Raw genomic sequence first — 25,737 nt, forward strand, 5'->3', positions numbered from 1 at the left:
GGCATTTATCTTAGAGCAGAACTGCAGAGCCAATGGATGAAAGAAGGATAGCAGCAGAAAGAGTGTGATAGGTACTACTGATGGCATTAGGATAGAAAGAGAGAAAGGAGGGAGGTATAGGCAGCAATTTATTTCGCAAGCCAAGAAGATGTTATTTAGAAGACAAATCTGGAGAAGTAGAGAAATTGGTGAAAAAGGTAATAGAATAATAGATTCTTGACTTTAATTACTCTGTACAAAATTCAGCTAAATATATCCTGAGAATACCTGTTTTAAGAATGCTGATCTATATTACTATATATTCTTTAGATTGCAAAAGTACCCACAGTGTGCATGGAGCCTTGCCAAACAGAAATGAAGACACAGTTCCACTTTAAAGAAGCATAATTTTTTTAAAATATCTATTTTTCTCCCAAGTTGCCAATAATCTTTAAAAACACTACTGGCATGTGGACAATGTAAAGTTATTAATATATTTTGAAAAAAATTTCCACATAAGTTCAACATGTACTATGGATCCTGTGTCAGTGGAACTAGAAAGTAGAAGAAAATAACTTTTCTAAATCCACATGAGTCTGTCTTATTTTATACACATACATACATTGACATAACATATGATAGATGCATTAGTGAAAGTACAATTTGATAGTGCCACTTATTTTTTTCTGTTTTACCTATTCCCAAGTAAAGTATGAAAGCAGAAAATTATTTGTCTATTTCTAATTATCTCAAGATAACCATACATGATGATTTTATGTTTGGATTGTTTGTATGACTATAAAGTGGTCTACAAAAATGTTACACAAACAGAGATTCTGTAGTAATTTCCTATTCTAACTGTAGGGAAAAACAGAGGTATCCTATTGTTAACTTTTTAAATATCACTGTATTGTAGCTAAATATTTTATGTCTGTTTTTTTGTATTATGCTGGTGTGATTATCTTTATTTTAATAGATTTCAGAGTAGCAGCCGTGTTAAGTCTGTATCCTCAAAAAGAACACAAGTACTTGTGGCACCTTATTTTAATAGTTACACTTGTGTAAAACTGGTGGAGAAGCAGCCCCAGTAACTTTTAAATTGATCACCTCTTTAGAAAAAGATGGCTATTTCGGTGTAATAGAAGTTACCCTAACACAGAGTAGATGAATGCTTGGCACCATACCAATCACTCTTGAAATGCCTTGAGAAATAAATAGTGGCATGGCACCTTTTCAATGTGTTTTGTAGACTTGATGATTTAACTCTGCATTCTCCTGAAGAGGGCAACAGATAAACAAACAGAAACCCTACTTGCTGAGCTCCTCAAAAACTGACAAGGACTATTCAGCTGCTTTATAAATATGGGTAAAATTTTCAAAAGCACCTAAGTGACTCAGGAACCTAAGTCTCATTTTCAAAAGTGAATGAGGGCCAAATTTCCAAAGGTATTTATACATCTAAAGATGCAGATACAGATTTCAATGGGAATTAGGCTCCACTCTTGCTTGGATGCTTTTGAAAATCCAACTAGGATGCTATCTGCATGTTTATGGTCCTGTGTGCCCAAATCACTTTGTAAATGGGTCTTGGGCGTTATATGTTTAATATATTCTTAATTGGAAATTTGGCCCTCATTCACTTTTGAAAATGAGACTTAGGTTCTCAAGTCACTTAGGTGCTTTTGAAAATTTTATCTATCTATCTATATTTTATTAGCAACTCAGGAGAGGAGTTAAATTAAAGATTGGCTCTTTTTTGATTGCTTGATTTCTCCCTCATGGGTATATATCTTGTCAAGTCCCTGTATCAGACATTTTCAGTTTCTACTAATTTAACCCTGTTAGAGACCTGTGCTGCTATGCGAAGAAAATGCCTTGTACATGAGAACAGCTGCTCCCCTTCTCCTTTGCCATTGGTGAATGATCTGCATAGTTTCATTCTTTGATTATTCAGTCAGCAACAGCCTTTTCAGCTTTACATTTTCATTTTAGCCCATAATAATACTTAGAGCTCATAATGTCTGTAAAGGGCTTTACAGTTTAACTAATTAATCCTTTCATCAGTCCCAGTACAATAATTTTTTATTCCCATTTTACAGATGAGGAGTTTGAGGCAAAAAAGGTTAATGGTGATAAAGCTTTTGGGAAGGAAGAGCACTATACTAGTGATAAGTATCAAAGATGCGATTATAAATTAGGAGTTCTTGGCTTGCAGTTCTGGTCTGAACCATGAAAACCAATTCATATTCTCTCTCTCTGTTTAACATTTTTCTTGTTTTTTAAAGTCCGAAAAATATCCATTATGCCATTTTGCAGTTATTTTTTAAAGAAAATTATTCAGTTTCTTTCAATGAGAAAAACAATTGCAGGCATCAAGGTGCACATATACAGACCTTCAGACTCAAAGTACCCTTTCACGACACCCATTCAGTTGGCAGCTTGAGACTTGAACTCCTCACATTTGTTTTAAAAGATGGCCTCAGATTTATTTTGTGGTACAAATGTTGCTCATGTAAATAGTAAGATAGCAGCAAGGGGCAAGTATATGATCAATTTCTAGTTTTCATGTGTTATTTCATGTCATTACTGGTGGCCCTACCACAGCCTTAGTTCTATTGGTGGCCCATATTCTATCTTCTGCCAGGTGGCAACAAAGATAGCAATGTGGCTGTTTGGTCCCCTGACCTGTATACGGAAAGAAACAGTGGCACCACTGCATTCTCTTCTCTAGCCCCATAGTAATGCTCCCAGTTCCAGGATGGCAGGGCATGGTGGTGAGAAGGAAGAGGAGGTGGGGACCAATATTCTGTATGGTGTGGTTCACATGTGTCCAAGCAAAAATCCATTCAGATGCTATTGCTGCTTCAACCAACCGGAATATTCTGTGGCTGTAACCCCTCTTGCTCCAAACCACCTGCAGTGAATGCAACAAAACTTCTGAGGAATCATGGTGATATGTGGTTGAGGGGAGCCAAGGGAAGTGTGGCTCTTCCATTTGAGAGTGTTCCTAGATCTGCAGGCTTAGGAGGTAGAAGAAGTTTTGCCAGTTTCATTGTGGTCAACCTCCCTTACCACCAACCAGTGGGATAATCTGGAGGAACCTCTGAGCTCAGAGCCCTAGGAAGTGCTGTCTAGAGTTAGCATGTGTCCCACTATAATAAATTGCCTACAATCTTTACCTTATGTCTAACAAGATCAGCTTTTCCCAGATAAAATATTTTGTTGGTATGTTCTATATGATGAAGAAAAATAAGGACAACATGCAAAGAAAGCCCATGTCTGCTGTTTTGTAACGTGACTTGCATTCATTTTTTTTTCACTTCACAGGCCTTTTGTGGTGACTCTGTGTGCCTCTTTCTTTGCTCATCTTACTCTACAGCCCATCTCTGATTTATATTATTTGCAGATATGGCTTCTAAAAGGGACTATGTGAAGATGGTTTGAAAATTGCTCTCTAACACACTGACCTGCCCCCATCCCCACTCCTGCATGTTTGGCCTACCTGCCATCTCTGTTGGATGTCTTATCGTCAGCTTAAATTATTTTGGTTTGTCAAAATTCAGTTTATCTTCCTTCCCAAATATTGCCCACTTGTCTTTTTCTCCATTGCTGTCAACAACAACACCATCCTTCCCATTTATTAGACCCACATTTTAGGGGTTATTGTCTATTCTTCTCTCTCTTTTGCCCCTCCTGCCCAGGCCATGTACAAATACTGCTGTTTTCTTTCCTCTCAATCTCTCCTAGGTCTTTTTTCCCCCTTTTCTATTCCCACATACAAATGTAATGGTCAGGACCACTCTATGTTCTTTGACTATTGCAATATCCTCATATCTGACCTCTGCTCTCCTTTCAGCTGATGCAAAATACAGCTGCTAAAGGCTTTTTCCTTGTCACTCCCCTCTTCAAAAATCCTTATACCAATTCCAATTCTGGAATTGCATTTCTTGTCCCCATCATCCATATGCTGTATAACTCTGCTGATTCCCACTTACATTCCCTTGTGAAGTTTCAAGCTCCACCCCCACCTGTCCTCTGCTCTGCTGGTGTTCCCATCCATGTCTACCAATTGTCATCTTTTATACCTGTAAATGGTTAGGACTCACCACCCATGGTGCCTCCTGCTGGTGACTCCAGGAATTAGCTCAATTCCTCCTGGTGGTGTCCCGTCCGTTGTTCTGCCCTCTGCTGCCCGCGTTCCTCCCTGGTCGGTGGCGTTCTCTTCGAGGCCACTGCCCTCCGGCAGTGTTCCTTAGTCCATCTGGACCCCCTTCCGAGGATTGGTGATCAGCAGTTCTCCACTCCAGCCACCATGTGCAACCACACACCCCAATGTCTAATCCCTCGTCAGGGTTCGGGTGTAGTCTATAATGGCCGCTCTCTACGGCCAATGGCTGGGTGTGCTGCAAGGAGGAACGGGGGGACCCAGGCCTACCCTCTACTCTGGGTCCCGGCCCAGGTACCCTCTGGTGTCAGCCTCGCTGTCCTCTTTCTTTCCCCTCCTCTTTCTGTTTCCCTGGGCCGCTTCCCCTACGCCCCCTTGCATCCGCTAGGCCCTTCCCTTCAGGGCCTGCAGTCTGGCAGCTGTGGGCTAGAGCCTTCTAGCCTCCCTGAGCCTGCCCAGCACTGCACTGTCCACTGTGCTAGTCTCTCCCTTGGAGACTGACCTTCCCCTGTCAAAGACCTGGGACAGACTGACCACTTCTGCTCTGGGCAGCCTTTATATATGGGTGAGCCTGGCCCTGATTGGCTCCCCATAAGCCCTTTTCTGATTGGCTCCCGGGCTGTGCAGGCTCCCTGGCCTGCCACAGCCCATCCTCCCAGGGAGTGGGGCAGTCTGCCCCACTACAATACCATATTCTCCCCTATCCATAGAATCACTTCCCTGAGCTCATACGCAAAGCCGCTACTCTGTCCATGTTTAAATCTGTCTTAAAGACCCATTTCTGCCATTTTGTTTAGCATGAATTCAGCTGCTTTATATAGTAAATTCCTGTTTGTCACTTCCCTTTCACTAACCCCTAACTCCATATCTGTCTGTCTTCAAGTTATGAGCTTCTCAGAGCAGATACCGTATTTTCTTGACTATTTGGAAGATAGTACTTCATTAACAGTACCATAAATAAATAATAATAAATTAAGGATACGAGGCATATAGACTCTATGTTAGAGTTATCGCAAAGCTATTGTCCTGGAGAATAAATCATGTTTCCTTCAAGCATTCAAGTTTTTCTTTTAAGACACAAGATTTAGGGGAAGGATAATTATGGTTTTGAAATAAAAAAAAAGTATTAAATTTCTTTGTAGAATTCTGATTTCCTGAAAGGGTACCCTGTGCCCTATTGTAACTAACTTTCATATTGTTTAATAAAATACGGAAGAGAGTATATTGTACAGAGAAAAAGAGACATCTGTATCATTATGGCTGAGCCATGGGGCCAGCAGATGGCACTTGAACTTGAAAATAAGAGGGGTGCCAAAAGCTAAACTCTAAATACACTTAAATTGCATATCTTTGCTTAAAAATGGAATATTTCAGGAGAAAATGCTGATGACATTGAAGTAGGCAAGTGGCACTTATTTGTTCACACTCTAATTGAGTCCTTTATTGAAGTTGTCTTCTACAAAATGAACAACTACAGCTATGATCCTTCAGACCTCTGTAGAATATGGGATTGAAAGGAAAAGCTCTAGTCTAAATGGGATTTAAGGTATAATTTGCTGAAAGGAACTGCTCTTTTGTAGTGACCTTTCAGTTAGTTAAAATTGAGCATAATAATATCCACCGAAGTCTGCCTTTAAACACTTCTTCTGAAATAGTACAGGTACTTCTGATTTTTTTTATCAATTTATTTTTTAATCATGACGTGGATTTCTTATTTCAATTAAAAAGAAATTGAGCTTAGAGAACATGCCAACTTAATAGATTTTTTTTGAATGATTGTGTAAATGACATATTGACATGTAACCAAATAATGCTCTGTTTCCCTTTCAAATTTGCAGAGAAACTGTTACCTTGTAATACAGTACTAACATATGATTATATCTGCCATGAATGCAGTTAACAGTAGATGACAAATTTTATTATGTTATTATGGGCCTCAATCTCTTCTCACTTAAACTGATGAAAATCAGGAGTAGCTGCCTTGAAATAAAAAAAATTGCCTCTGGTGTAAAACTGGTGTGAGTTGGAAGAACGAAGCCTGATGTATATTAATATAACAAATTATATTACAGGATATTTAAATGCTGCTTCCCACAGTGAACAGCTGGATACCATTTTTAGCCTTCCTATTGAATGCAGAGCCACCTTTCCATTTACAAATTAAGGAACTGAACAATGTGCTCTTGGTATTGGCTTTTAGTGTGTTACCCCTCAGATAAAATATATTAAAATGTGCCTTCATTGCTAGTAAGGAAAACAGCAACGATAACAAATTCTTTCATATAAAAACACAAATTATATTAATTATTTAGGTCAAGACTGTTTCATTCACAAAGTGTGAAGCTAAATGCAGTTTAAGCTGAAGAAATGAAACTGCTCTGTCCATGTGGCTGAATTGCTCCTAGCCTAACTCCCGCGTTCCCTGTATCACTGGTGACCTATCCATTACAGTCCTTCTGGGGAACATTGGCACTCTGATTCTAGTTCCACTGGTCATGATACAAAGAGAGTTAGTTAGTAATCTTCCCTGTCTAAGGAGTAGCATGCTGTTGAGAGTTATCAGAGGTTTTATCTACGCTGCAATTAAAAATCCTTGATTGGCCTATGCCTGCTGACTCAGGCTCATGGGACTCAAGCTAAGGGGCTGCTTAATTGCAATGTATTTGTTCAGGCTTTGGCTGCAGCTTGTGGTCTAGGACCCTGTGAGGTGGAAGTGTCCCGGAGCTTGGGCTGCAGCCAGAAACTGAATGTCTACACCGCAATTAAACAGCCCCTTATCCCAGTCCTGTGAGTCTGAGTCAGCTGGCATCGGCCAGTCGAAGGTTTTGAATTACAGTGTAGATATACCCTGAGAGTCACGGTGTTATCCCAGTTCTCCTTTGTGGCAAGAGTCAAGTCATTGTCTACTCGTCTGGCTCTACCAGTGGCAGATTACTGATTCTACCTCACTAGCCAGCCAGGGCTCTTTCTACTCCTGAGCCCATCTCTTCCTCTTCCAGCTCCCCTCTCTCCCAGAGAGGGAGTAGCAGCCCTGCACTGTGTTCTCTCCCCCCAGCTGTGCTGATAACTAATGTGGCTACCTGGCACAGAGTAGGAAGGAGATACCTAGCATCTCTTTATTCCCTGTTGCAGGCTCCTGACAATCTTGCCTTTAATAAATGAATTAATTGTAGAGTTCTGTTTCAAAAACAGATATTTGAGGACTGCATATAAAGATTGCGAGAAGATAATGAATTGAACTCTGAGTAATTTTGGTTTTATAAAATAAAAATAGTAAGCTAATACTTATTATGCATGACACAAATGCAACACAACAAATGACAATATAGTTTGTTAAATACAGTTATATACCTAGAAAGTAATTCATTTACATTTAAGTACTGCACACTAAGGAGCAAATATTATAGAATATCACAGAACAAACATTACCATTTTAACAAGTATAGTTTCTACATAATTATAATAGCCTACATGTGAACATTTGCATTTCTGATAAGAGCAAATGGTGCAAATATCAGAGCCTTGAGCATAGATCTATGAGACTAAAATGCTGATGACAGTCTGTCACCAGCATTTTATTCTAAGGATTCTTCAGAAATAGAATAATTCTGTATAAATTATTTAGAAAACTTATAATCATCGCACATTAGGTCAGATTTTCAAATGCAGGTGAATGTAATAGCATGCAGACAGTTGTACATTTTAAAGCTTAGTGAACAAATGCACAATGTGCACTTGAAAATTGGATATTTACCCTAGCACATGGTTGTCTTACCAGCAGCTGCAGTATCTGAATCTGGCCCATGCAATTCTTTTCTGGAATAAGGTGGTATAAAATGTGTTTATCAAAAGACCATTTTTCTATACCCTGAAATTTAGAGTATAATTGCTTTTAGGCAACTCTGACCTTTGGAAATGCCTGGACTTCCTATCTATGACTCCTTTAAGTTAATGAAGGCTACCTTGTCAAAGGGAGCAGTGTTGGTGTCCTCATTGGTTGCACTTCTGCCCAGGCCTATGTATGAGTATGTGAACTATTCTGAGTAGGTGTGAGAATCTAAAGTTAAAGATACTTATCCTCATTTAGGGCCTGATCCAAAGCTCAGTGAAATCAACAGGCACTTTGGGTTAACTCCTTAAGCAATTTGAGCTATACAGCTGTTGACTATTTTCTGTGTTTTGTAAAGGCCATATGCATTTATGATATATAACTCTTAAAATATCTGAAAACTGTATGCTATTAAGCTTTGCCTAATGCAGAACAGTAAGAAGTGATACTGGCATGCAAAAACAAACAAACAAACAAACTCAGCCTTTGCCAAATGAGGTACAGTTCAAAACCCAGATATGTGCCCTGTTTTTATTCAGTCACTAACCTCACAACCCAGTACATAATACTATGGTCTTGGAGCTACACACTGAGCAGGCTTTTTGGTGCTGCATATGGAACAAGTGATTGTACTAAATGAATAGGCAAAACAGAGTTAGTGAGATGTTCATAGGCAAGCTCTGCATCTGAAATCCCTGCGTAGGAAAGGATGTCTTTGGATCACAATCCCCTAGGTGCCTTCATCCCTAAAATCCCACATAGCAGTAGATGCGGCAGCTGCAATCTGGAATAAATGTGTGCCATACTGACCCGAGTGTGCTTAAACACTGAAAACTTGCAGTAAATTGGTATAATGTTTTTCCAATAAATAATACTGTATCCTGCTCAAATTATAGATACAAGGCCTGATACATACCGGTTTATGCCAAAATCGGAGTGGAAAAAGCAAACTTATAGTGGAAATTGAGTTACAACAGCAAGAGATCCATCATTGAGTGACAAGATAGGGTCAGGAGCTATCAGATCAAATCTACCTTAGTCTCCCAATGTGGTGTGGGAGAAGGATTAGAAAGGAGGTGGGAAAGATTGGACAGTTAGTTCTCTGTTCAATATACATTTTAGGCGGATCAGGCCAATATATTTTCCACCAGGTCTGTACAAAAACCAAAACAGTTTCCCAGCAACTCCCGCTTCTTCCCCAACTAGGGTTGCCAATTTTGGTTGGATGTATTCCTGCAGATTTAATCGCATGCCATAATCTTTAATTGAAGATTAATACAGGCCAATCCTGGAGGGTTGGCAACCCTATCCCCAACAAAACTAGAGACTTTTAAAAGCATGTCCGTTACCTTGTGGGAGGAGGGAAATAGGGGGATGTGTTTCCTGGGAATCTTTAGACAGAATGACCTCAAATTTGCACTACAAGCTCCATCTGTGCCCTTTGTTGGCAGAGTGATTTTCACGCAAATCTGTATGTGCATGTGGATTTTTGAACACTTTGTAAAACGCTTTATGCTGAACCTTAACTATGGTGCAACAATGGTGCCACTCCATAATACCTTTAGTTATTTCAGGTCCTGATTATAATTCATTGAAGTCATTAGGAATCTGTCCACTGAATTCAGTGGTCTGTGGCTCATGAAGTTCTTCATAATTCAGTCATTACCTCAAAACACCTACTCAGTTTTTGTTGCCTTTCTCAGAACTTCCTCAAAGTCACCGTTAGGTTTCTGTCATTGGTTTTTACGTTCATGGGGAAAGAGGACAAGATTTTCCTCATATTGCAACCTCTCTTGATACTGCACACCAAAACTCCAGTGGGACTGTTTATGTCAGAAAGGTTTGAAAAATTGGCCCTGCTTATAATTCCATTTTAACAGATTCAAATAGTTATCCATAATATTGAAAAGGAAAAAGGAAAACTTTAAAAAGCTTTATAAGTAAATCTGAAATACGTAAAGGATTTGCTTATGTTCTGGAGAAATCCATTCATCTTGAGCTTGATATTTTTTTCTTTAATTTTGTTTTTTGTTGCACTGCTACAGTATAGCCAAGAACTTGCTTTCAGATCTTTATGGCTGTAAAAATCTTATTATTATTATTCATTAGCAAAAAAGTCTATATAATTTACATTCACTAATCTCCCACTCTAACACTCTCATATCTTTTGCCAGCTAAAAGGAAAAAAATAGTTCATAATGTCTTTTAAGTTCAGTCCAAAGTTCATAAACTTAATTTCCATTAAGTGAAGTGATGATTGGTTGAGGATGAAAGTGTCTTGGAAGTTTTACCACCATTGTCTGCGATTTTATAGTTTTGTCCATATCACTTTCATTTATTAACATTTTTAATAAATATAATTATTGCTTCATCTTTTCCTTGAAATGTTTATATTTTATGCAGCAATAATTGATATGGATTGCTTAAGTATATAATTTGATATATTTAGTGTAAAGTTTGTAACGTTCAAATAAGGCTTTGTTTCTGAGAGAGCTGATTTTAATATACTGGGCTTTTTTTTTGGTAAATAGTGTATCAAATCAGATTTTATAGACAAAAACGTCATTAACTACAGAAACTACATTGAAAGAACACTCTTAAGGTTACAAAACCAAGAACTCAAAAAAGTTGGGAAATGCCTTTATTTGAATATATGGCAGTATAGATTCTACTAAGAATGTGCATGTACTGCACATGAGGCCAGATTTTTTGGCATGCAATGTCCATTGGGGCTGCACATGCGAGCTTAGCCGTCACATTGTCTCACATCAGGACACAAAAGGTGGGGCAGCTGGTACCTCCCTTAGTTGTCTCTTACTGTCTATGACAGTGAGACAGAACCTAGCTAGTCTTCAATCTGCTAGACCATGGAACGGCAACCTTTGGCACGTGGCCTGCCAGGATAAGCACCCTGGCAGGCTGGGCAGATTTGTTTACCTGCCGCGTCTGCAAGTTCGGCCGATCGCGGTTCCCACTGGCCGCGGTTTACCGTCCCAGACCAAAGGAGGCTGCGGTACGCGCCGAGGGATATGCTGGCTGCCGCTTCCTGCAGCCCCATTGGCCTGGAGCGGCCAGGGGGAGCCATGATCAGCTGAACCTGCGGATCCAGCAGGTAAACAAACCTGTCCGGCCTGCCAGTCTTTACCTTGGCGAGCCATGTGCCAAAGGTTGCTGATTCCTGTGCTAGACGTTTGCTCAAGCTAAAATTTTCTGATACTTCTGAGAATCCTCAGAACAGCCTTGTATTCTTTAATTTAATCACCTGATGTGTTCTAGCACTTGATGGCTCAAACATTTCTGATCATACCCCTCCTTGTACAGGGACCTGAAAATGGCAGCTTCTAAATCTACAGGCTTTAAAGCCTTGTCCATCCTTTGATGGATTAATTTCTCTGAAAGATGGGCACAGCTGATGCCTGTTCTGCTTGAGAGTGTCCCGTATCTTGAGCAGGTGCTCAGTCTGCCTATCCTCTATTAAAATGAAGACTCAGTAGTAAATAAATAGGGGGGAAAAATCAATGCGACAGGTTTTCAGCTACAATATGGTTCACACTTTCTTTGCCATCATGGCAATGATGCTAAGGGAGATTGCTTCATCAAGCCACCAAAGTGGCTTGTTTTTCACTTGAACTGGAATTTTACAATTGTGGTATTCCAGGGTAGGAAATAATTGCTCCTTTGAGTTGTACTGCCTTTATTTCCTTCCTCTGATGCATCCTGGTAAATTCAGCTATTGAATATTAGTTCTGCCCCTTTGATGGGATTATTGCAGAAAGCAAGAGGTTCTGGGTAACTTTGCATTTGATGTTGACTTCAGTAAAGCTGTGGTCAAAAACTTTTAAATCTAAACCTCTCCCTGGGAACTTTTTTTGGCATTATGATATATATCAAGGCAATGTTCTTTTATTTTATTTTTTAATTCAAACTTGTTTAATTATCATTTGTTGTTTTCACAACTGTATCAAACATTTGAATTGTGAAAATGACCTTAGCGTAAATATGTAATATGGCTCTAAACCAAACGGATGTTTTCCCATTTACTTGAAAGGTTTTCCACTATTTCTCTTACTACTTCGAAGATATTCATTCATCATTTGTCATTAAGTACTTGATAAATGAAAAGAAACAATAAAAGTGATCTCGTCTAAAGGTTTGAAAAATACTTAACATCAGCTACAGATCCATGATAAAGTTATCCTAATTGAAGAAACACAATGCCTCAGATATAATAGTTTATATTACTGTTAAACTAGTGTAAAAAATTTCCCATCGAAAAATTCATTTTTAAGCATTCTAGAATTAGTTGTTTAAGTTTTCCTCTGTGATTTAACTAATCTTTAAAACCAACATTTTTAGAAGGTGGTTTTGTTTGTTTTTAAAGACCACTTGAGGGTAGGTATTTCTTAAACCTCCTTTAAGAAAAAACAAAAACATGTAAAAATAAAATTGTGTGTTGAAATTTAGTGAGGCATTTTGAACTTAAAAGTAACAGTTCTGATTATTATTTTTTAACCTGTTATGGTAACAAGTAACCCCTTGTGATAACTATGATGAAAAGATGATAGGGAAAACAAGTCGTGTTCTCTTTTTTTTTTCCAATTTGTTTACTATGTGTAATCATCTTAACTGTTTCCCCAGTATAATTGGTCATAATCAGTCCTCTTTGGTTTGTATGGGTCTTTCCCATATTAACTAGAGGGCAGTAGTGAAGAGAAGGAAAACAGTTGTAAGACCACAAAAACTTCCTCTGAGGCTCAGGGCAGATGTAGAAGGGAGCCCTTGGCTCATGGGACCCCCGCAACGAGCCGGTTCTGAGAGCATGTGGGATCGGTCGATGCTACGCCCGGCTCATGAGACAGCTTATGGTGTCCGGCGCCATCAGGTGGTCCAGAGACATTTATATCGAACACATCACCAGACACTGCCAATACCACACTGAGTAATTGAGAAAGCCAACCAGGGAAATAACCCACTTCCTTCCCTGAGGGACCAAGGGACGCACCCCACTCATGTACCTATCCGCTCCACCGATACTGACTTGGACCCCTTATTCATTCCATGGGGGGCGAACCCAAGCCCACTTATTCACTGACACTTTAAAAAAACCCTTACACCCCAATCTGGGTCTATGCCAGTTATGCGATATGTATGTATTTTTTCATCTTTGCAAATGGTATCTGTAAGCTCCCGTAACCCAAGCCTGACCCCAGATGTACAGTACCTTCCCTCTCAACCAGTGTATATTTCATTTCAAGTATTTACTTTAATAAATTTTTTAAATCTGAAAGTTTTTTTTTAACTTTTAAGTTGACTAATTTTAAAGTTTATCATGTCTGTTTAATCTTTCATGAAGGCATGCAATGTCTTTTTTTTACAAATTGTTATATGATGAAAGATTGAACGTGTCAACTGTAATAAGCATTTTAATGAAATGTGTAATAGATGATTAGTGCAATGTTTCCAATGCAAATGTAAATGACCAATAGCCAGAACTTGCAACTCCTTTCTAAGGGCTAACTCTCGGTTCAGCTTAGCGTAGCAAGGGAAGGAGGCAAACTGGCCAGCAGGAGTCCTGTCCTGGAGAAGGCAAGTTTCTTTGTGGTGGATGCAGGAGCATGCTGTGCAGGGCACTTTGCTGGTATTCTGAGCAGTAACACAGAATACTCTGGCTATCACTGGCTCATGAAGGCATAATACTCCCCCCTGGCTGGGAGGATGGTTGGACATTTCCCTACAATCTTGAAGATGAGTTTGAAGAGCTAGTGCATAAGAGCTAAGGGAGAGACTTGTCTTTCTTGAGCAGTATGCACATCCCACCATCCAACTTGCAGACCAATCAAGTTTAAGACAGAATTTAGCCCTAAGTAAGTTGTTTTTGTTTGTTCTCAATAGATATATCAATCCCAATTCATAATTGATATAACCAGATGCAGTTGCTATGGCCATCTGTTTTCCAAATTCAGCAGTGGCCTAAAGGTGGTGTGCCCACAAGTGTGGTGTAAGAAGGTTGGAAAGTGAGTGTAAGTGATATTATTGACACTGATTTGCCATTCACTGGATGTGCAAACTAAGTGTAACTTACACAGGCGGAGTAGGAATGAAGGATAAGCAGAATCGCACTGAACAGGATGATATACAAAATATAAGAGAAAGCAGGCGTTGAGATCACCTGCTTATTCATCCGTATTCTTACACCCACCTGTTGTTCACTCTTGTTACAAACTTCCCTTTCACCCTCTCAGCGTGGAAGTTATACCTATTCAGACCTACTTAGGCTCACACCAAATTAAACCACCATTTATATCACATCTGAATTAGATTCATTCTTACAATGACAAGGTGGGTGAAATGATATCTTGTATTGGACCAATAAAAGCTATTGTCTCCCCCACCTTGTCTCTCTAATACTCTGGGGCCAATATAGCTTCAGTGATACTCATTCTGAGAATATCCTTTGGTGTGATCATGTAATTAGTGCACCTTAAAACCTTCCAAAATTCTGTGTAGGATTAATTTATAACCATAGTTTGCTCTCTAAGCCTTCTGTAATCATTTGATACTTAATGGAGAGCAATAGAGCTAAAATACAATTGTGTCTGTACACTTCCATTGAGATCCTGTTCAGGAGTGCCTGGTTGTCATGGTATAATTCCCCACTCTGAACCTTAGCGTCCAAAAGATGGGGTACCAGCATGAATTCCTCTAAGCTTAATTACCAGCTTAGTACCTGTAGTGCTGCCACCAACAGGAATTCCAGTGCCTGGTACACTCTGGTCCCCCAAAACCTTGCCCGGAGACCCCCAAGACCCAGTCCCTCTGGATCTTAACACAAGGAAAGTAAACTCTTTCCCTCACTGTTGCCTCTCCCAGGCTTCCCCTCCCTGGGTTACCCTGGAAGATTACTGCAGTTCAAACTCCTTGAATCTTAAAACAGAGAGGAAAATTCACCTTTCCCCCTCCTTCTGTTCCCCCCCCAGACTCTCCTTGAGAGAGAAAGTAATCCTAACACAGAGAGAAATTAGCCTCTCTCTTCCCCTTCCCTCCTTTCTCCCCACCAATTCCCTGGTGAATCCAGACCCCGTCCCCTGGGGTCTCACACCAGAATAAAAAAAAACAATCAGGTTCTTAAACAAGAAACTTTTAATTAAAGAAAGAAAAAACAGTAAAAATTATCTTTGTAAATTTAAAATGGAATAGGTACAGGGTCTTTCAGCTATAGACACTGGGAATACCCTCCCAGCCTAAGTATACAAGTACAAATTAAAATCTTTTCAGCAAAATACCAATTTGAACTCCTTCCAGCCAAATACACATTTGAACTCCTCCCAGTCAAATACACATTTGCAAATAAAGAAAACAACCATAAGCCTAACTCACTTTATCTACCTAGTACTCACTATTTTGAACTTATAAGAGCCTGTACTGGAGAGATTGGAGAGAAACCTGGTTGCACATCTGGTCCCTTTGAGCCCCCAGAGTGAACAACCACCAAACACTAACAGCACACACAAAAACTTCCCTCCTTCAAGATTTGAAAGTATCCTGTCCCCTGATTGGTCCTCTGGTCAGGTGACAGCCAGGCTCACTCAACTTGTTAACCCTTTACAGGCAAAAGAGTGATGAAGTACTTCTGTTCTATTAACTCCTACTTATCTGTTTATGACACTGGTACATCAGAAAGCTTTTGTTTTAACCAGCAGCAAATTTCATTTGTTTCATTAAAAGTAATATTGTCAGCTTAATCCATTAACTATACAGAATGTTAATGTAGCATTGATTTTTGACTGCAGTCATAACAATTGAAAAAAACTATGTCTTTTATATATAATGATAATATATGTACCTGTGTTACAATACTCCTTTAGAGAAATGAGCTGAAATCCTGGACCCAACTAAACCAATAGGAGTTTTGCCATGGACTTCAGTGGGGCAACCTACCATGGTAGTTTTTTTGTGGTTTTTTTTCCTGCCCTTACTGATTTGAGACTCTTTGGACATTGGGCTTCTGCTGTTTAAACTCGTTAGGCAGAATGACCAATCACTGGCTTCCAGTTGTTTTCTTCTTAATGAGCATCTGTATTCCCACTGCAGGTTGGCTCCTGTGTTTTCTTCATTTCATCTTCTGATCAGTCTTGTAAGAGAGCAATCTGTTGTCCAGATAGGCAGAAACCTGTTATGGCCAGGGCTGGCTCCAGGGGCTTTGCCACCCCAAGCTGCGATCGCCATCTGCGGCAATTCAGCGGGAGGTCCTTTGCTCCGAGCGGGACCAACGGACCCTCCTCTGAATTGCCGCTGAATATCTGAATTTGCCACCCCTTTCTGGAGAGGCTGCCCCAAGAACCTGCTTGCTAAGCTGGTGCTTGGAGCCGGCCCTGGTTATGGCTGTGCCCAAATGACTCGTTTCCCCACCCCAGCCCCCAAATTGTGCTTTCAGGGTAATGAAAAATCCAACTGAAGAAAATGTAGGAGTCTTCTTTATAGAGGCAGGCGTGCAGGGTAAGAAAAAAAATCTTAGACACCAGTGATTGGTATCTTTGCCTAGTAGTTCTGGGCAGCAAAAGGATATCCACTGGCCTAAACTATCTAACATTTCATTGCAGAAACCTGATCTGAAGGGATGGGAAATCTCTCTTTCTTTGGTTGGGGAACAGATTGTAAAAGCTATGGGTACTGGATTTTTTAAAATCTATATTTATGGTATTTTGTGATTTTTCTCTGAACTTTATACATTTTTCTTTCTTCCTGACAGTTACTTCTTGCTTTTTATTGCTAAACAAATCTGGAGCTCTCTGTCACTTTGTGTGGAGTGGACATCACCTACAAAGCCTGTTGAATAACGTGTTGGAGGTCCACCACCTTGGTGAGTGAAATCAGAGTTACAATTTTATGTGTTCTGATTCAGGTTGTGTTTGTATTGCTGACCAAAGTGCTTCCATGCAGGCTTTAAAAATGCCTTTCCAGATCTCTGCAGAAAAGTGCTTTTTGTGGAGAAAAGCAATTTGTCCTAGCATTTTCCTTTACAGAAATCTGCTTCAATCTCTTCCAGCCCAATTGAACCACTTCAGAATACTTTACAAAGAGAAGCCTGCCCTTTCTCTACCTGCCTGGATTTTGCTTTTGTTTGAATTGCCTATCCTGAAAGAAAGACCTGTATCAAACAGGGGTTTTAGGAATTTGTTGTTGTTGTTGTTAAAATAAATTGTTCCTTGTTCAAGATGGACCATTTATTCAGAATCCTAAAGCAGTAAAAATTGTTTAGCCAGTCAAAGCAATTAGTTGACTGCATACTCCTAATGTTATAAATCTGCATATAATATAATATGCCCTGTGCAAAGGAAAGATAAACGAGGGAAAAAATCCTGTGAATTGTTGGTTCTTTCATGGTCCTCTAACTGCCAGCCAGAATGCTCACAAGGCACCCTATAATTTAATTATGTTGTACATACCCTCTGGGAATTCATATAATTATATACTTTAGCACACTACCCTAGTGTGTCCAGTAGAGAAAAGCAGGCTGTCTTTTTTAGGAGCAGCTCAAGAGGACAAAGAAAATATAACCCCTTGAGTTGATGATTCCCCTACAAAAATTAAAACAAATCTAAAATGAAATAAATCATTCTGAGCTCTGCACCCTTCCACGGTTCTTAATTCTACTGTATACTAATTCTGAGGTAGATATGGCAATCCTTATTCAAGCCAAATTGCCATAGAATTCAGTGCATGTTTTGATTAAATAAGGAGGGGGTAGATTTGGTCCCTTTATTAAAAATATTTAGTTTGGTTTAGTATTAAATTTCAACTGTATAAATATCTTTCAAACCAGGCATTAGATACCTTTTGGGCCTGATTTTCAGAGGTGCTGAGCACCAGACTCCAGTTGAAGTCTCAGTGGACTGCAAAGGTTCAATGCTACTGAAAAATCAAGCCATTTATCAGCATTCTATTTGTTACAGTGGCTCATTTCCCACAAGCAATGCAACTTCTTGGCACTATGAACTGACAACTTCTTTCTTATTTCCTGGCTGCATAACTTAATTTTCCTGCAATTTATTAGAGCATTAAGCTCACTGCTACGTAATTATGACACATCTTGTTCTGACTGCCTGAAGCTCCCAAATTTGCAACATTTATATTTGTGTTTATATAAAAGTTGATATATGTAATACAGGGAAATTATGTGAAAGATAGCTGAAAGTAATCTAAATATATGTATGTAAAACAAACTCTTTTTAAAGAGAAGAAAATCTGGTATTTTGCAAATCTGAGTATTGTTGTGGTAATTATTTTATTACATTTACAAACACATCTGTCACCTTTCATATCTAAACATGATTTTTATTTGGTCATCCTCAGGGTCACAAAAAGCTAAAAAAAATGTGTTTGAGCTGAGGTTGACTTCAGTGCTCCACACTATTTAATAACCTTCTGCACCCTTGCATTTATATGAAGTAACCAAAAGTAGGTATAAGCTAAATACTGGAAGAGAGATTTTTCTACCAGGCCAGCTTGGAGATCCTTGCTCATAGGCAAAGGTTGTTTAATGGAAATGTTGCTGGGTTAGCCCTCATTGATGCTCAAGAGGAATAGAATACACACAGATCTCCTCTACGAAATGTATAAGGATTTTTTCAGTAACAGTTTCCACTTTGCTCCCATATCTAGTGATAATGCTCCTTGAAACCATTTAGAGGCTTATTTCCTTCTAAGTTGCAAGAATGTTGCTGCTAATGACAGCTGACCCTCATGTTGGCCTGAATGTGTTTGCCTAGTTTCTGAGGAATTTCTTCAATCGGAGTTGCCAGTCACTCCAGCAATGCTTGAATTTAATTCCACATTGTATTTTGTGTAAGGAAAATATAGCTTTAAGCATCCCCTGGTATGTGTTTCCTGAGAAGGCTGATGGAAATTTCAAAACATTGTCTTCTGTTGTTCAGCTACAGTTTCAAGAACCCTTCCAATTAGATATCCAGTTTCCTACTTGATTTCTATTGGGTCACTGTTGGTACTTCTGAATATTGTTTCTTTCTAAGTCATCTCTTTATATCTGTGCCTTATTTTCACACTCAGTCCTCCAGTGGCTGCCCTAACAGGCTGATTAAGCACCAATTCTTTTGCCAAAATGCATGGACTTCATATTCCCTCATCCCTCCCCTGCTCTTGTTATCTTAAATCAGGACAGCATGTTTTTTAATTTGTTCTTTACATATTCCAGATGAGTCTCAACCTTATACCTGAGGAGTTCACATAGTTTCTTCTCAATTTCATGATATTCTCTCATGTTTCAGTTTTCAAGCTCCAGTTTTATCATCTAAATGGAGGTCTTTAGAAGGCCCTGTTTTTCCTTCCTTTCACTGCCATGTACCTTCTTCAGAGTCTCTTGTTGTTGTCATTCCACCATCTTTTCCATGTTCTTACTGTCAGGGCTGGTCCCAAAAGTATATGTCAGAGAGGAATAGGCTCTCTTTAGTTTATGTCTAAAGCCTCAGTTCTCTGGACCCTGCCATGTCTGCAATGTTTGTTATTCCACAATCCATCTACTTTTTATGTATTTTATTTTTTAATCAGTTGGACCTTCATATTTTCTGATTTATTCTGTGCTAAACGTTAAGTAAAGCATCCTGTAGGCACTTGACTTTAGTACAGTTACAACAGAATGATGTCAGTTGAGTTACACCATGATTGAATTTGGTAAGATATATATTTTAATTTGTTTTACATGAAAAAGGAGCCCTATGCTCATGGTACTTGAAGACTTAGGGTTTGATTTTTCCACTGCTGTATATTTTGTGTAATATTTGTATTTGTGCAGAGTGAATGTAAGATTCTATCACTGAAGTGAATGGAGAACTCTGAAATCATAGTGTTTTACCTCCACTTTGTATAAGATGCACGGAGGTGTAGTATTGATTTTAAAAAAATATTATTTGTTCTTATTTTTGTCATGGCATATGACTTTGTTTTTTGTTGGCTTTTTTGACATTTATCCCCTGAATAGCTAACATTAATCTTTCAAAAATGCAAACACTATACAATTTTTTTTAAAGTTTTCTGTTAGTCATATTTTAAGACATTATTTCATTTCTTTCGATTGATTTTTTGAATCTTTCTATTCTTGAGTTTTTTTATCTATTTTTTGCTCTTAAACTGAAAAACAACAATTAGAAGCTACTAAAAAGCTATCAGCTCTCGGAGCACTGGAATAACAAAACCAATATAACTTCTCCTCATTGTCTATTTCTTCATTTACTATTTTGCAGTAGGTGCAGGGAAAGTTCTGTTCTATGCAATAGTTAAAATTGTTAATTATAAAGTTGTCAAATGTTGTTTGAATATTATTCTCCCATGCATTTATCACTTTTTCGTGCAATCACCTCTCCTAATAATTTCCAATATAAGTGCAAATTTATTTTGATGGAGTACTGAATAAATATGACATTGGCCATAATAAAACAGCAACTTTCCAGCATCCATAGAGCAGGGCAGAAGAACAAGAATAAAAATGCAGTTATAATGAGCCATGATGTGAATAATCTAGACCAATCTAGAATTAGGACAGCTATCCAGAGGGATTAGATATTTTGAAAATCATGGTTTCCTGAACTATATTTGAATGAATCAACTCATTTCTGTAAGTGTTAAAATTAAACGGATGGGACCTTAACTTTTGTACTCAAGTCTTCTCTGATGTTGGTGGTTTTGATGTTACTGAGAAGAATTGTGTTTCTCCTGCCAACTAATGTTTTCCCATCCGACCATAGGAGTCTGTGCATTCATAGACTTGGCTGAACTCTACTAAATTGGCAGGAATAGGAGAAACCATTTTGCAACTGCATTTAATAAGGTAGAGTCTGAACTGAAGGATGTGGATGAAACCCAACTGGTCTCATGTCCTACCTGGATAGCTAAGAAAGAGAATTCTTTTTAAAAAATGTTTCATAGGACTCCCAGAGATTTAGGAAAGATTAAGAGAATTCAACCAGTACAGTAGCTCGAAGGTGGTAAAGAAGAGAGCAGCCAAGTCTCCTAGCATCTTTCTGGACTTACTCTAGAAATCAGTTGTCCTAAGCGTTTAAGCATGATGGAAAATGAAAAATATAGAAAAGATATAAAGATTTTCAAATCAAATGTATTAGCATTTTAGTTGATAAAGGTTATAATGAGAAGTCATACAGGTATACTGGCATTCAACATGGAGAAAATTTGAATAGATTGTAGAAAAGTTTTAGCCAAATTTGGCTGATCGTTGTAGAAGGAACAAGGTTAAATGCTGATTAAAAAAATGCAGATTGCATTTAACTTTTTCAACCAAGATTATTTTTAGAACTAGCACCAAAATTTCTACATTCTGTGCTGAAAATATTTATAATTTATGTATTTTTCCTAGTCTTTAGTGAGGCACAAACTATCTGTGCAAGGATGGCTGATGTATAAAGAGACAAGGTGAGTGAGATAATGTCTTTTATGGGATTAATTACTTCACCCACCTTGTTTTCCTAATATCCTGGGACCAGCATGGGCACAACAGCATTGCATACAATGATGTATAAAGAGAGATTCCAAGCTCTTGATCTTTGAGTTATCTAACTAAACGTATCTTGCCCTATATGTCACAATTGAAAAAAAAAAAAAACCAACCCACTAATCCTTGTAGTTCTGTCTGTGGATTATCTAATGGGTAATTAAGGTGAAGAAACTATTAGAGGAAAAATGTTTCAGGTTTACTGCATGTTCTAGAATGTAAGTCATGAGAAAAATACATTAGGAAGGGTACAAAGCAACATTTTTAAGAGTGACCTGGGTGGTCAGAATCTAGATTAGAAACTTGGAATGGCAAATAATGGTTGTCATGGGAAAAACAAAATATGAACATTGTAAATCTTGGCAAATGACCCTCTCTGTGAGCTTCTATAAGAACGGATCCCAGTTTTATTGAATAAACTTGCTCCGGATGAGGAAAAGCAATATCCCAGTTTTACCACTAGTGTTAAAAATGTCCTTTATTTGTGATTTACCTCAATATAACATCTTGTTCTAAAATATGAAGCAAAAACATATGGTAAATATAGATTTTGTGGGACGGATCCTGAAGGGTCAGCAAAACTTGAACAGCGCTTGTAGTCATTCAACGGAGTTAACTGCAGGACTGACCCCTTAGAGTTTCAGAGCTTATCCCGAATTGAATTGTTTCAAAGTAAAAAGGAGAAGGGTTGCACACAGTAATCTGCCTTGGAATACAAATCTGCTTTCATATGCTATGTGACTCAGAATTCAATATATGTCAGTAGATAACTTGGTAAAAGTGTGTCCTGGAATAGGATATTATGTAAGCAGTTAATGGGTATAATTGGGAATTCATATGTATTCACTTTAAGGTAATCAGAAGAACACCAAAGATCTAGCTGATCTAGCTGTTTGAATCATCCCATGAACAACTTCCTTTTTATATATCTACTAATAAAATATTACTGATTTTATTTTTAAAATGGAGAGAAGAAACTCACTATTTGAACAAGTCCCTTCCTCAAAGATGCCACCTTTATTTTTGGCCACATTTTTACAGCAGAAGGAGCTAACTGGTCTTTACAGATCAGTTATGAATACAGTTGCAAAGGTAAAACCTATTTCAGCACTGAATCTGTCCAGAGTCATCAAACTGCTGGTGGTTATGCTAACTTGGAAGGTTTGATAGATCTTTTCCAAAGGTGGCTGCAGGTTTTGCAGAAGGGGGAAGCTACGTGGCCATTACAGTGAGAAATAAAAATGTTCATACCTAATAGGCATTTCAGTGTATCAGGGAAGACCCACCAGCATCAGTACTCCATCTGACAGCTATATATATTGGCAACAGAAGTTGGGACGTGATTCAGTTACAATAAGCCTGAAAGCAGGCTAAGATGTCATCCTGGAGATGACTGTTATTGACTACAGGAATGAAAGTATTGCTGGCAAGTGAGATACCTTCTAAGAATAATTCAGTTTTGAGTAATATGGAGTCTTCTTAGGATGCTAACAGTGCAGTAGACAAACATGTCAGTGGGGCATTGGAGAGTGAAGAGATTATGCCTCAGTGTAACTATGTTGCAATTGCAGTAGCATATGAAGCAGGATGAGTCATAAAACAAATAATTTTGCTGTGGACTTTTTTCTGCCTTCAGAATTAAAGTTGTCATAGGAGACAGTTGCATTGGGTATTTCAAACCTGTGTTTTGGGCCCACTGTAGCTTTTATTTTAAATGGCTGACATGTCAAAGGGCTCAGTATTTTTGTGTGTGTGGGATGGAGATTTCACTTTACCTTGATGCCATTGTCCATTTTAATCTATGCTCAAGGTAGAATGCATATTTAGAATATATTGTTAATAGTGGAATTTATTTGTATTACTTCCAAGACTTTTACACTACATTAACAATAACAGTAAAAGTCTTGGAAGTAATAAACAGCATAGAAGAGAACTTCCCTGAACCAAGTTGTTTACATGGTAAGGCTTCCTTCCAGTAAACCCTCATGGATCTGCTTAACTTTCACCATGTGAATTTTTCCATTTAAATCTTTGAAATAAGTATGTAAGTGTTCCAGAAAACAGAAATAAGAATCACAGGCAAAGGTGGGACTAAACTATTCAATGAATTTGGGAACAAGAGACCCCTCCTGAACAGTGAAAACATGATATCGTTGTCAGAATACCCCAAAAGGATGATATTACTGACTGTGACAACTAGAGAGGAGTTACATGACTCTCTGCTGTAGGAAAAGCCTTCTGCAGTGTGATACTACACAGGATGAAATAGGCAGTAGATGCAAAGCTTAGAGAAGAAGAGGCTGGATTCAGCCCCAAGAGATCCAAACTCATTGAATTATGCTTTTTGTCAAACCTAGTTCTTGCACAAACCCTGTTCTCTCACAAAGTACACAAAGAAACACGGAGTTCACCAGGTGGCAAAATGAAAAATCTGATCAACAACACCTGCATGAGCTCAAGATTCATCTTGTCTGTCCAAGATGTAAGGACATATCAAGCTGCAGATATTAGCAGTGACTACAATCTTTGCATTGCTAAACTGAAATTACAATTGAGAAAGATCGGTTTAAGCAGAAGGAGGTAAAGAGAATTAACAGAATAAATCTGAAACCGAAAGAGTACTGTCAGAAATTCCAACTTTAACTAAGGAACAGACCTGAGGCACTGCCAGAGACAGAGGAAGGTGAGAGAGAGAGACTGGACCTGAAGAGAAATAGGCAGTACTCAGTGTGATTCAGGCTGCAGCTGGATATCATCACAGACAGAGCAAGAATTGTATAAGCCAAGAGATGTGACATCTCACTGAAAAGAAAACTCCTGAATGCTAAGACCAACAAACTATTGGAATGACATAGTAGGAGTATAAGAAAGCAGACAAGACAGAGAAATATAACAACTATAAGTATGCTGAAGATGAAGCTGCTGCTTTGCTAGAAAGCTACAGAGCCATTACCAAGTGACTGAGCCCTGTGTGCATGTTTCAAAACAGGACATGGACCAATAAAAAGCAAAGATAAAAAATTAAAAGAATAAAAAATGCTTATAAGCGAAGTCAAACAGAAAAACAGATGGGAAGAGCTTTTCATAAAAGTCCCTGATAGGCCCAACTCTATTTCAGCACCAGTTTTTGATTGAACATGTGAACCTGATCAGCCTGACGTTAAAATCAGTCCAATAGAGATGTCAAGAGTACAGGTTGCAATGAAAAAGCTGAAAAATAAAGTGGCAGGAGATGATCTCATCAGATTCTCCTTATTTCCCCATTACTAATCTATTTCAAGTATGAACTTTTCCCTGGAGTTATGTGTATATATAGTAAGCAAAAGTGACCAAATCCTCAGCTGCATTGAAGTCAAATGGAGGTACTCAGATTTACAGTAGATGAGAATGTAGCTCTTTATTTACATATTATTGGATTTTCTAGGTAGTGCTGTAGAAGTTTGCATCTTTGAAATTGTTCTTGTTTGGAATTAGTAGCAGCGCAACTGGAATGTGAGATGTTTGGAATAAGAACTGAAAGTTTAATGTCAGATTACTCATTTTGCTCACACGGACTATTATGGTTTTCCTCATTTTACCATTTACCATATTACAGAGTTATCCTCCTTTGACAGCCAGCATCTGCAGCCATTCAGGGCATATCAGTTCTACAATATGTATATATCCATTATCATTATTTAAAGTGTCTTATGAAATATATTGAAGACTACATTGTAGTAGAAAAACTATAAAACAAAAATTGATCCAATGTTTTGCAATGCAGTAACTGGACTGCTGCTGGTAATTCTTTAAGTAGTTCATTCTCAGTCAAATGAATTTTCCCTTTTTAAATATGGAAGTTGCATATTTGCCTTATCTCAGTAGTTTGTTTCTCGACTCAGTCTCCTTAGCAACAGACATCTGTTTCTATTCTCCTAGTCATTACATCCAAAGAAAGTAGCTGCTTCAAAAATAATAAAGGCAATTTCTATGAATTGGGTACCTTAATTGTTACCAAGGACCCTTAGTGTAATAATGAGGCATGCAAGAATTGACAAAGATCTTTTAATTGATGTGTGTCTAGTTATCCATGTTGGTTAGCTCAGATATAAAGTATTACTGGTGAGTTATTGTGTAATTTACTATGTGACACACATTAAAAAGTGATATTTACTATTATTTTAGAGACACTGTGATTTTGCGGGTTGCTTTGTAACTAATTATTCTTTATGTTGAAAGTAGAGGGTAGATTGGCCATTAGTGTGC

At 38.4% G+C, this 25,737-nt stretch overlaps 1 protein-coding gene across 2 annotated transcripts in view; it reads left to right on the forward strand.

Annotated features, from left to right (window-relative positions):
• The window catches only part of TENM2 (teneurin transmembrane protein 2), a 2,274,099-nt gene that overhangs the window by 1,285,465 nt on the left and 962,897 nt on the right, over positions 1-25,737 (forward strand). For both annotated transcript variants that reach the window (XM_050962494.1, XM_050962493.1), the window contains one exon: positions 16,723-16,833. The gene's annotated coding sequence lies outside the window, so the exon portion shown is untranslated. The remainder of the gene's footprint in view (positions 1-16,722; positions 16,834-25,737) is intronic.

This window comes from Gopherus flavomarginatus, chromosome 7, assembly GCF_025201925.1.
Source record: "Gopherus flavomarginatus isolate rGopFla2 chromosome 7, rGopFla2.mat.asm, whole genome shotgun sequence".
Taxonomy (NCBI): Eukaryota; Metazoa; Chordata; order Testudines; family Testudinidae; genus Gopherus; species Gopherus flavomarginatus.